This window comes from Etheostoma spectabile, chromosome 2, assembly GCF_008692095.1.
Source record: "Etheostoma spectabile isolate EspeVRDwgs_2016 chromosome 2, UIUC_Espe_1.0, whole genome shotgun sequence".
Lineage (NCBI taxonomy): Eukaryota > Metazoa > Chordata > Actinopteri > Perciformes > Percidae > Etheostoma > Etheostoma spectabile.
Window position 1 is genome coordinate 163,989 of NC_045734.1, and position 12,258 is coordinate 176,246.

Below are 12,258 nucleotides of genomic sequence, written 5' to 3' on the forward strand. Positions count from 1 at the left end.
AATCCTACAACAATAACTGGGAACTATTTAAGTTTGAGTCTGGAAAATTCTTAAGACATTATGGAACCTCTGTTGCCAAAGCTAAAAGAGCAGAAGAAGAAGAAGTTATGAGTACAATTTCCTAATTTTTTCAAAGACCCCCTGGCGAAGTTTCAGAGGAGGATAAATTACTTCTTTTGCAACTCAAAAACAAATTAGATGACTTATATCGACAAAAAGCAGAAGGAGCTTTTGTAAGGTCTAGGAAGAGATGGCTGGAGGAGGGGGAGCAAAATTCTGCATATTTTTTCCGCCTTGAAAGATACCGTGCCAAAATCAAATCTATCCATAATTTAAATATTAATGGAATAATTACTGATGACGCTAAATTAATTTCAGACTTTTCTTCAAAATTTTATGGCAATCTATACAGCTCAAAATATAATGAAGAAGTTACGTCTCAGTTTCTTAACTCGGTAAATAATGTAAGAAAGATTAATGTGGCAGACAGAGATTATTGTGACACCCCTCTTACAATGACAGAGGTCACTGATTCGATTACTTTACTCAAAAACAATAAATCCCCCGGCACTGACGGTTTAACTGCAGAGTTTTACAAAGCGTTGTCAGATCACTTGGCCCCTTTTTTACTACAGGTTTTTATGGAGAGTATAGAGAATAATGCCCTTCCTCCTAGCCTCACTCAAGGGCTGATCACATTGATTTCCAAACCTAGGAAAGACGTGCTTCTTATTGATAGCAGGAGACCCATCTGTCTGCCAAACAATGATTACAAAAGTATGGCTTTGATGTTTGCCAGGAGAATTAAAGAAACTCTTGACTCAATAATAGATGAGGCTTCATGAGGAATAGGCACATCTCTAACAATATTAGACTAGTTTTAGATATTCTTGACTACTCTGACTTGATATCTGAAGATGGCTTCATCCTTTTCTTAGATGTCTATATGGCCTTTGATACAGTAGAACTCCAATTTATTTTTCTGTCTTTAGAAAAATTTGGTTTGGGGGATTTTTTTCTGCAAAGCAATTAAAACTTTATACATTAATGGCAACAGCTCTATCAAATTGAAAAATGGAACTTCCACAAGATTTAATGTGAAACAGGACATTCGTCAGGGATGCCCGATTTCCCCTTATCTGTTCTTACCTTGTACACAAATTCTCTCAACTCATGTCGGTAACAGCGTTATACAAGGAATGTCTGTCGCGGGTAGGGATATTATCATCAGTCAGCTTGCTGACGATACCACCATATTTTTGAAAAATGCAAGCCAGGTACCTGTCGCCATTCAAGTAATTAGCCAGTTCTCAGAGGCCTCTGGTCTGTGCTTAAATATTAATAAATGTGAACTGCTACCTTTAAGAGATTGTAATATACAAACTATTTGCAACATTCCAATCAAGGTATAAATTACGTACTTAGGCATTATTATCTCTAAAGATCAGAAAGTGAGATGTTCAGTAAACTTCTCACCAATCATTAAAAAAACTTGGAACAAATTGAACCTGTGATTGCAAAGGGACTTATCTCTAAAAGGCCGAGTGTTACTTAACAAGGCTGAAGGGATATCCTGGCTTACATACGCAGCTCTCTCTTTACACCTGGACAATAACATTTGTAAAGATATTGATAGAATGCTTTTTGACTTCATCTGGAAAAATCCTACCCATTATATAAAAAAAAGTGTTGTCATGAATACTTATGAATCTGGTGGGCTCAACTTTTTAGACTTCAATACTCTAAATAATACTTTTAAGATTAACTGGGCTAAGCATTTTCTTAAAATCCCTGTCTCGATCTGGAATTTTATTCCCCACTATATATTCTCTCGCTTCAGTGGTCTGAGTTTTATGTAAACAAACTCCCTGTGAAACTGTCCACCTTCCACAAGCAGGTCCTTTTAGCATGGTGTCTAATTTATAAGCATAACTTCTCACCTCACAGATACCTGATCTGGAATAACAGAGATATATTATATAAAAACAAATCACTCTTCTTTGAGAGTTGGGTACTTAATCAGATTCTGCTGGTAGATCAGCTGTTTAATGGAAAGGGGCAACAATTCACCTACAGTGAGTTTTTATCAACATATAATATTCCTGTTACGCCGAGAGAATTCGCAATTGTATTTGACGCCATTCCTTCAGGCACAATAATGCTTTTCAGATATGCTGGAAGACTTCCTCCTACCTCTGTCTCCCTCCCCGATGTGGCTGAATCACCAGTTGGAAAAATCGTTTTTTCCCAACTTCCTCAAAATAATAAGAACGTCCGTGCCTTGTTTCAGAAAGAAATTGTTTCTACTCCAAATGTTACATTTATTGGAACCAATTTGTTAATGACATTGACTGGAAAAAGGTTTGGATGATTCCTCACAAATACATGATAGTGAACAAGGTGAAAGAAGTGTCGTTTAGAATAATTCACAGATACTACCCTGAGAATCATTACATGCTAAATTTAAAAGAGACATCAATTCAAACTGTGCTTTCTGTGAAGATCACCCAGAAACTGTTTTACACCTTTTTTGGTATTGTTCACACACCAGGAGATTTTGGCAAAACCTCAGCAGATTCATCATTGACCATATCTATAAAGACTTTGCCTTATTGTGGGCGAATGTTGTATTTTGTTTTTATAGAACTCAAAGTAAAGAAAATATGTTTTTTTAATAAATTTAATAATCCTTTTGGCAAAGTTTCACATTCACAAATGTAAATTCAGCTCTAAAAAACCTTTTTTTACACATTACTTCCATGAAGTTGTACTTTATATGAATTGGATTTCCAGCTCCAACAACAAGAAGGCAATTAAAACTGTCAACATGTGGTCCTCTTTATCTTTGTAATGACCTTTTAAGCTTCCCCTGGCTAAATTGTATTGTATTATGTTTTTTATGTTTGTATTATATACTTTCATATGTCATTAATGTTCTGTTTCCTATTTTTGCAATAAAGATGACATTAAAAAAAAAACGTTTCCTTAACAGCGTCAAAAGGGTCAATAGTCCCAATCAAGCGTGTTTAGATAAGACGCTAAAGGAGATTTTTAGCGTCAATAATAACAACAAAGGCACTTGACTATGCGTCCGTATTTTACGAGATGGGAGTCAGATTGTGTTGCAACAACATGGCGCTCCCTGCGTCTGTGCAAACCAAAGCTGCAGGTGGGAGATCAAGAGCGTCGGTACCTGAACTTTAAGCATGCTCTAAAAGCTAACTGTGACTGCCGCCATTAGCCTAGAAATCTAGACGCACCTTTGCGGCAGCAAATGTAATTTGCAGCTAGGGTGGAGAGTCTCCACAAAGCCGGTAATATCTGCAAATATCTGGAATTCTGCTATAAACTGAGTGATGTAGGATTTTCAATAGAGAGGTATTAACAAGCCAGCTAACAGACAGTCTAGGTGACAGAGCAAAAACCTCCCTTGTGCCAATGGAAGTAACACAGCTTTATTTACTGAATGAAATAATTGAGGGGATGAAAAAAGAAAATCTATTCTGGAAAAAGATTTATGTTTACCTGAGAAAAAGGAGTAGTCCTGACAAGTGAAACTGTATATCAAATATCTATAAGCCCCAAGCGGTTGACTTCAAAGCATTCGTGGCTTGAGCCTGGACACTCGTGACCTTTGCATTTTGTCCGGTCAATATTTGGAGCCCATACAGTATTGAAGTCAGCACCACCAACAAAAGAGCAGTCCGTAAACTCCATAGACAGTTAAAGAAATGGACCAACAGATCCCATTGCTCTAGACGGAGACCAGTGAAGGTTATTAGAAGCACTTTTCAGGTAAGTGCTGAGCGTTACTGCGCAGCCTCTACTGACCTTGACAACATAGATGGGATGTGAGCAACGTGTCTGAAAGTTGTAAGTCTTCTGGTAGCTGTGCCAAGAAAAATCTTAATCATTCCCAATCTTGCAAAGACGGAGAGCTTAGGTAGCCTACATGTGAGGAAATAACACACAGGCTAACTATTGCTAACTAAAATGCTAGTTAACAGTAGTAATTTAACCCAAACAGCTAATGTAAGTCAAAACTGTCTGGGAGCTTCTCCTGACAATCCGGTGATTTGTCGACTGTGCAACAGCAAGTCGCTTTGTAATGACACATTTGTTAGTTTATTTTTACAAAAACGCCTGCTACGGAGCTATAACGTGAGGTATAAGGTAATGGAGCCTTTTATACATTGTTGTTTCTTTAGAAGTAAACAATGGACAACTTAAGTTTTTAAACGCTTCAGAATACAGTCAGAATATGGCCATGGCCATTAAGAATACTTAAGTTGCTTTCCACTGTAGTTTTTAGATCTGATATAGCCAAGAGTTGCAGTCAGAGATGCTAGCTGAGCATGAATAGCAGCTAGCTTTACCATGTTGTTGTCTCCCACCTGTTTGAGACAGGATGTTCCTAATTTTGGCAATGTTTCGAAGGGGAAAAAAGGCTGTTCTTGAGGTTGTTTTAAGTTGGTGTTAAAGAATATATCCTGATCAAAAATAACTGATTTCTGACAACTCATTGATTTCTGTAGGCCAGGGCAATGCCATCCAGAGTAGCTTTATCTTTAGATAATGAGGTTCGGAGGTATTTAGTGCCCAGCACAATAACATCAGTTTTGTCCGAGTTTAATAATTGAGAGAAATTTAATTAATGCATGCTTGAAGTTTAGCTAACTGCCTGGTTTCGTCTGGCTTGATTGATAGGTATAATTGGGTTATCCGCATAACAGTGAAAATTGTGTTTCCTAATAATATTGCCTAAAGGAAGCATTTAGAAGGTGAATAGAATTGGTCCAAGCACTGAGCCATGGCTAACTTTAGCAGTTGTTTGACATTAACAACTGAGATTGATCAGATAAATAGATAACACAAAATGTTCCAGTCTCTGTAACAGGGTGGTATGGTCAACAGTGCTGAATGCAGCACTAATATCTGGTAAGACAAGCATGGAGACAAGTCCTTCATCTGAAGCAGTAAGAAGGTTGTTAGAAAATTTCACCAGTGCCGTCTCTGTGCTATGATGCTTTCTAAATCCTGACTGAAAATCCTCAAATAAACTATTGCTATGTAGAAAGTCACATGACAGATTAGTGACTCAGGATCTAGGGTGTTTTTTTTCAGAAGAGGAATTTATCACAGCTACTTTAAATGACTGTGGTACATAACCTGTTAATATCTTAACCACAATGATCATATTTAGTAATAAAGTGTTAACCACGGGTAACGCTTCTTTAAGTAGCCCAGTTGGGTTGGGGTCTAAGAAACAGGTAGATGGGTAGCTGAAGAGAATTTACATTAATTGTTGAAGGTCATAAGCAGGGCCGGCCTGTGGCTTAGGCAGTATAGGCAAATGCTAAGGGCGCAAACCACCAGGGGGCGCCCGGCCTGTGCTGTACCTGTAACGTAGGGTGACCAGACGTCCCCGGTTTCCGGGGACAGTCCCTTATTTTGGCTACCTGTCCCCGGCTGGATCTGTCCCCGGAAATGTCCCTGGTTTTCACTGAAAGACCCGAAATTGGAATGAAAGAAAAAACGTAGCCGATAATCGCACACCCAACACACGCAGGCTCCAGACCGCCAGAGCCAGCGGTGCTCAGAGAGGTTTTAGAAGCCGTATTTTACGATGCTAAAAAGCACTGATTATTACATGGAGTCTGGTGCGTTTAGCGAACGCAATTTCGCGGACTTTTATGTTTTAAAAAGGATCTTAATCTTTAACAGAAAGGTCGACCTCCTTAGAAATCCTTTCCATAATGTTGTCAGACACTTAGAATATTAATCTGAGTCTGTTAGCAGCTAAACAAGCGCTTTTATGAACGTAAATACAAGCTGGACAATTATCCTATTAACTTACATTGCAGGGATCTCGTTTAATACTGCATCAATGTCAAAGGAAATATGTCCTCAGTAGTTTTTATTGTATCTGATTCTCAATGAGCTGTTGCAGAAACAAGCCTTGAGCAGTAAAGCAAAAGCTGTCAGATAAATGTAGTTCAGTAAACATTACAACATTATGAAATATTGAGACTTTCTATCTTGAAATATTAAGACTTTCTATCTTGAAATATTAGGACTATAAGGACTTTCTATCTTGAAATATTAGGACTTTCTATCTTGAAATATTAGGACTATAAGGACTTTCTATCTTGAAATATTAAGACTTTCTATCTTGAAATATTAGGACTATAAGGACTTTCTATCTTGAAATATTAGGACCATTAGGACTTTATATTTTGAAATATTAAGACTTTCTATCTTTAAATATTAGGACTTTTTATCTTGAAGTATAAGGATGGATTTTTTATCTTGAAATATAAGGACTTTCTAGCTTGAAATATAAGGACTTTTTATCTTGAAATATTTGGGCCTTTTTATCTTGAAATATTAGGATTTTCTATCTTGAGGTGTAGTGGAGTGGAGTAGGAACTAGCAGCAGGGGTGGGTCTAGGATGATACCTTGGGGGGGCTCAGCCCCTAATGAGAACAGTCTAGGTCTAGTGTCCCCGTTTTAAGTTTTACAAAAATAAAAACATTACGTGTTTTGGAGGTAAATACGCTTCTGAGCTGAAAATGTCCCCGGATTTTGTCTGAGAAATCTGGTCACCTTACTATAACGTCACCTTAATTAAAAAAACAAGCCCGACTTCTTTTACCTGCATCTAAATCTCATAATGTCAAAGCGTCCTAAACTGTCTGGTGCCCAGGGGAGGAAAAAAAGAAAAGTAGAGGAGGAAAAACGTGACAAAGACAGAGGTAATGTTACAGTAAAGTTGATGATGATAATGATATTATTTTGCTGTTGCAGAACAATGATCGATAATAGCATTAGCCGTTAGCATGACATAGTTGGCTAATCAATAAATAGCGAGCGCTATCTGTTAGTTTTAACATCAGTTAACTGTACAGTGATGCAAGGGGGCGCCACCTAAAATCTTGCCTAGGGCACCAAATTGTTTAGGGCCGGGCCTGGTCATAAGGACATAAATATACACCCCCCTATGTTAAATCCCCATAGAGGTAGGCAGATTATGATTATTAAAGGCCAGTTGTGATGGATGAGGAGGAAGGACCCAAATGCAGAGACAAGACGGCAGGCAATAGAAGGGTTCTTGTGGCTTTATTTTAAACAGTTCACACCACAGGGAGCACAGAACAAAGCATTCTCAGAATGTCCAAACCAGGTAATGTGCAGGCGGTAGTCCAGGAACACCAGATCCAATAACGGCACCAGGGAAGGTGAACACGGGAAAAAACTCACAGAGGGACACAGGGAAAGCCAGGCGCTGGAAGAGGCAAAGCTCAGGCAGGAAGGTGAGCACAGGGTAACGCTCACCAAAAACACAGGGAAATCCAGGCACTGGACAGGCGAAGCTTCGGCAGGACATGGAGACTGGAACGCCACACTGACAAAACGATCTGACACAAGACAAAAGGAACACAGGGGTTAAATACATGAGGTAATGAGGCAACGGGCAACCGGTGAGACGTCAGGTGAAGCACATTAGGGCGGGGCAGGACAATCAGACAAGCCAAAGTAAAGCTAGACAAGACTAGACAAGACAGGAAACTAAATAAAACAGACAGTAAAACAAACAGACACAGGGGAACAAGACAGGACCAGCAACACAGGACCACGGAGAAAACAGACAAAAACACACAGAGGCCAAAGAAAGGGAAACATAAACCAAAACCAAAACCCCAAACCACAACACCAGTTATTTCATGGATCCAGAACACAATGCATCCTGATAAAGCTACCTTGGCCTTCGGAATTAAACTAACTCCACATCATCACATACCATTCACCATACCTAGAGATGGCATAGTGTTATTTCAGTTAGCTTAATAGTTGGTTTGATTTGCACTGAGAGATGATCTTATGGAAAGTTCCCCATGCCTGTCTCTATGTATTTGTAATAAATAAATTGCAGTTCTAAAATCTTGGCTTTTATTTGTATAGGCCATAATCACTATTACTTCTGGGTCACTTTACCCTCCTGTCTTTCTTTTAATGTAGATCTTCAAGCGGAGAAATGAAAATAGGAATTAAAAAAAAAAAAACGGACCGTTATTTGAATTTGGTTTAGTCGTTTTTCGTTTTTGGAATCTGAAACCAAAACAAGAGAACGGCTCTTTTTTTTTTTTTACCGTTTCATTATTTTTGGTTTGAAACGACAGACAAAAATAGGTGGGTTTCTCCTTATTTAGTTTTGTGGTTGTTTTGTGTTTCAAACAAACAAACAAAACAAAAAAAACTATCAAAACGTACACGGACCAGGTCAGTTCTCAAATTTCACTTTATAAATGTGAGATGAATTATTAAATTAATTCATATCTGTAGTTTTAGAATGTATCCACAGTGCAGTTATTGGCCCTTGATTCCTGGGTGAATGTAAATGTGCTGTATTTATATAGCGCTTTTCTAGTCTTAACAACTACTCAAAGCGCTTTTACATCGTAAAGGAAACATTCACCATTCACACACATTCATACACTGTGGCCGAGGCTGCCGTATAAGGTGCCACCTGCTCATCAGATACACACACGCACGCACGCACGCACGCACGCGCGCACACACGCGCACAACTCGGGGTTCAGTGTCTTGCCCAAGGACACTTCGACAATGGCTGCAGGGGCGGGGATCGAACCACCAACCTTCCAATTGGTAGGCAACCGCTCTACCACTGAGCCACAGCCGCCCCGGGGTAGTGCCCCGTTTGATTATTTGTTAATTTAATAAAGTTATTAATACACATTAATTACTTAGAATTAGTATTGATAACATTTCTTTTATAATTGCTTATAATAGTAACACTGCTTGTCTGAAAACTATGTGAGTGAGGCAATCCGGTACATTTTCGAGGGACAGTCTCTACAGTTTTATAAGGTGCATTTACATGAAACTCAATAGTCCACGAATAATCCGAAAATTAGCCTAATCAGAATAAAACTGCCTCATGTATCCCCGTCAATCAGAAGAGACTGACTAGCTCTTGGAATTTTCAACCGGGTTTAGGGGGTTGGTGTAAATCTTTGATATTCTGACCTAGCTGCACTGTACCCTGACTTGGGCAGTAGTTGTGGGAAAGTAGCGTTGCACCAGACTGCTGTCAGACAAAGAAAATCCATGCATGTAGTTCCAAATGATGAAACTCTTTTGAAATCAATCTGCAAAATCACAATAAAAAAAATCAATCAAAAATGGATTTATATAGCACTTTACAACAACCAGCAGGTATCCAAAGTGCTTAACAAAATGAGTAAAATCACAACAGACAATAGAAAGAGTGAACATAGAAACAGTTAAATCAGAAAAGGTTACAAAGAAACAAAAGAATGAAATTGTCACACCAGACTAAAAGCCAGACTGAACAGATATGTTTTGAGTTTGGACCTAAAAAGAGCGACATCTGTAACCGTACGTATATTGGGGGGTAAATTGTTCCAGAGTTTTGGGGCAGCAACTGCAAAAGCCTGATCACCCCACCGTTTATACCTGGACCTTGTGACTTCTAAAACCAACTGATTAGAAGACCGTAAAGACCGGTTGTGCTCCCGCAAAGTTAGAATTTCAGACAAATACTCTGGGGCAAGACCATTTAGCTTTAAAAACAAACGATAAAATCTTAAAATATATTCTAAAACCCACCGGGAGCAAATTCAGGGTGCAGAGAAAGGGAGTGATGTTTGCACGTCTAGATGTATTTGTTAAAAAGCGAGCAGCAGCATTTTGCATTTTAGTTGAAGGCGTGAGATGGACGTCTGATTCAGTCCAACATAGAGAGCATTACAGTAGTCCAACCTTGAACTGATAAAAGCATGATTAGCCTTTTCTAGGTCGTGGAAAAAGCTAATTTCAACAACATTACTGATCTGCTTATCAAATTTAATGCAGCAATCAAAAGTTCTTGACTACTGATCTTGTGCAAGATGCCAGAGCAGTGCAGCAGAACAACTAAGGCTTTCCTTGGGAAAAAGTTCTGATGGCAGTAAATCAGATCACATCAGCGAGAATTTCTTTCACAATCAAATCATGAGTGCAGTGAAGTTTCACACCCCTACTGACTAGCTAGTCTTTTAAAGGAAGCATCAAAGCAGCATTTAAGCAGTAAATGTACTTTTTTTCTTCTGTGTGATGTAGCAAAACATTGAGTTCACAGGAGGGATCATAAGAAATAAGAGTCACCCTATGTAATATAAATGTGATTTAACAGAAAATTGTATGACCTTGTATAGTCTACATATGAATCCATACTTTATTGACAATAAGTAAGACAAATGGTATAGTCTTCTGAGCTGAGGATGATGTATAGTGGCAGGACACAGTCAGAAAACAGAGCACCACAAATAAACGATCAACAAGTTTAAACAAACAGCTTTGATAGCAGTGCAGCAGAACCAGCCTTATAATAGCGGAAAGAGAGACAGAGCAGGGACCCCCTACAAATGTTATAGAAAAATGTAATTGCATATTAAATTGGGACATATTAATGAACATGGATGGATGGATATACATAATATAACTTATACATCATGTTTTAATGTTGCACAGTGTATCCTTACAGATACCTGGGTGTCAACATCTACAGCAGGCTGAACTGGAAGGTCAACAGCACTGCTGTTTACAAGAAGGGGATGAGCAGACTCTATTTCCTGAGGAAGCTGAGATCCTTCAATGTGTGCAGCAGAATGTTGGAGATCTTCTACCAGCGCTCTGTTCTCCTAAGCCATCTGCTGGGGCAGAAGTTGCACATTTTGTTTTCCCATCCTGTATAGATTTAAATCTTTGTTCTTATATTTTCTTCTTCTTATTATTATTATTATTTAATGTATACTGTATGTTTGTATATTTTTTCCTAGTATCTCATTTATAGTTATATTCTGTGCTTTGTGACTGATTTTGCTGCTGTAACACCGTAATTTCCCATTTTTTGGGGATCAATAAATATCTATCGATCTGTCTATCTATCTATCTATCTATCTATCTATCTATCTATCTATCTATCTATCTATCTATCTATCTATCTATCTATCTCTATCTTAAGCTTAACTGTATCTGTGGATGGCTACCACAGTTGTTACCTAAGGACTTTTTTTTTTTTTTACAAATAGGTTGACTCATCTTTGCTAATATGTTACATTAATGGTTAAAATTTTTTATATAATAGTATATTTTTAGACACATTTGCAGACTGACGAGTCAAACTGCATGAATAATCATAATATTAGCCCTGTCAGATTAAATTTACTGACCTTGGAAGCCAGAGCTAGGAATTTAATCACACCAGAGTTGACTGCATTTAACAAGTTAGATCCCAAGTGAGGTTAGCTCTAGCCAGGTTAGCCATTGTTAGCAATACCATTTGATTCAACGCATTAGGCTGTTTTGTGTGAATACAAATAGTGTAACATGTCCATCAATAGAAGTTGGAAAGGACTATGTACAATTTATTTAGACAAATAAGAGTGCTAATAAACTGTATTTTACTTCAACTTTTATTGCTTTTGATGCAGCCATGTTGGTTTTTGAGCTTGGGGTACTGCTACTGTCCAACTTCCCAACTTCCAACTATGACCTCGGAAATTTCTACTTTTGAGTCCAAATGGAAGGCACTACAACCAATCTCCACCTCAATCAGAAGAGACTGACCCAATCAAAAGGAATTTTCAACCGGGTTGAGAGGGCGGGTTTAAAAAATCGAAAAAATGTTAGTGCCCAATAAACATGTAAATACTTATTTGCATGGCTGACACAACTTTTAGTTGGTACCTAAGTGTTAGCCTTAAATTTTAACAAGCAGAACCACTTCTACTCATTCTATACTCCAAGTATTAGATTAATTTAATTTTGTCCATATAGTTGTGGGGGGAATTCCTATTCTTCTGTCTTATTTTCAGCAGGCTCCACAGCCGGTGGAACAACTTTGCACAAGTCAAAAAAGTTCTATTCTGTTGAAATGTTTTGGGGTTTTCAATCACATATCTTGTTGGATCACTTTATTTAGTAATCAAAAACTTGGTTTACTCCTGAAATAAATAATTGTGGTTGCAGCCTCCCTATTCTAAAGTTACAAATTCAATAAATAGCAGACAATATAGTAAAAAACAATAACATTGACACATTTCTGTTGCCACTATGGTCTATTATTCATCCAACCTGATTTGATTTCATTTCTTGACATACAATATAAATGATGCTAATAAAGGAAAAAATCTTTTTCTCTGTTAGATCATTAACAGTGTATAAAAACAACA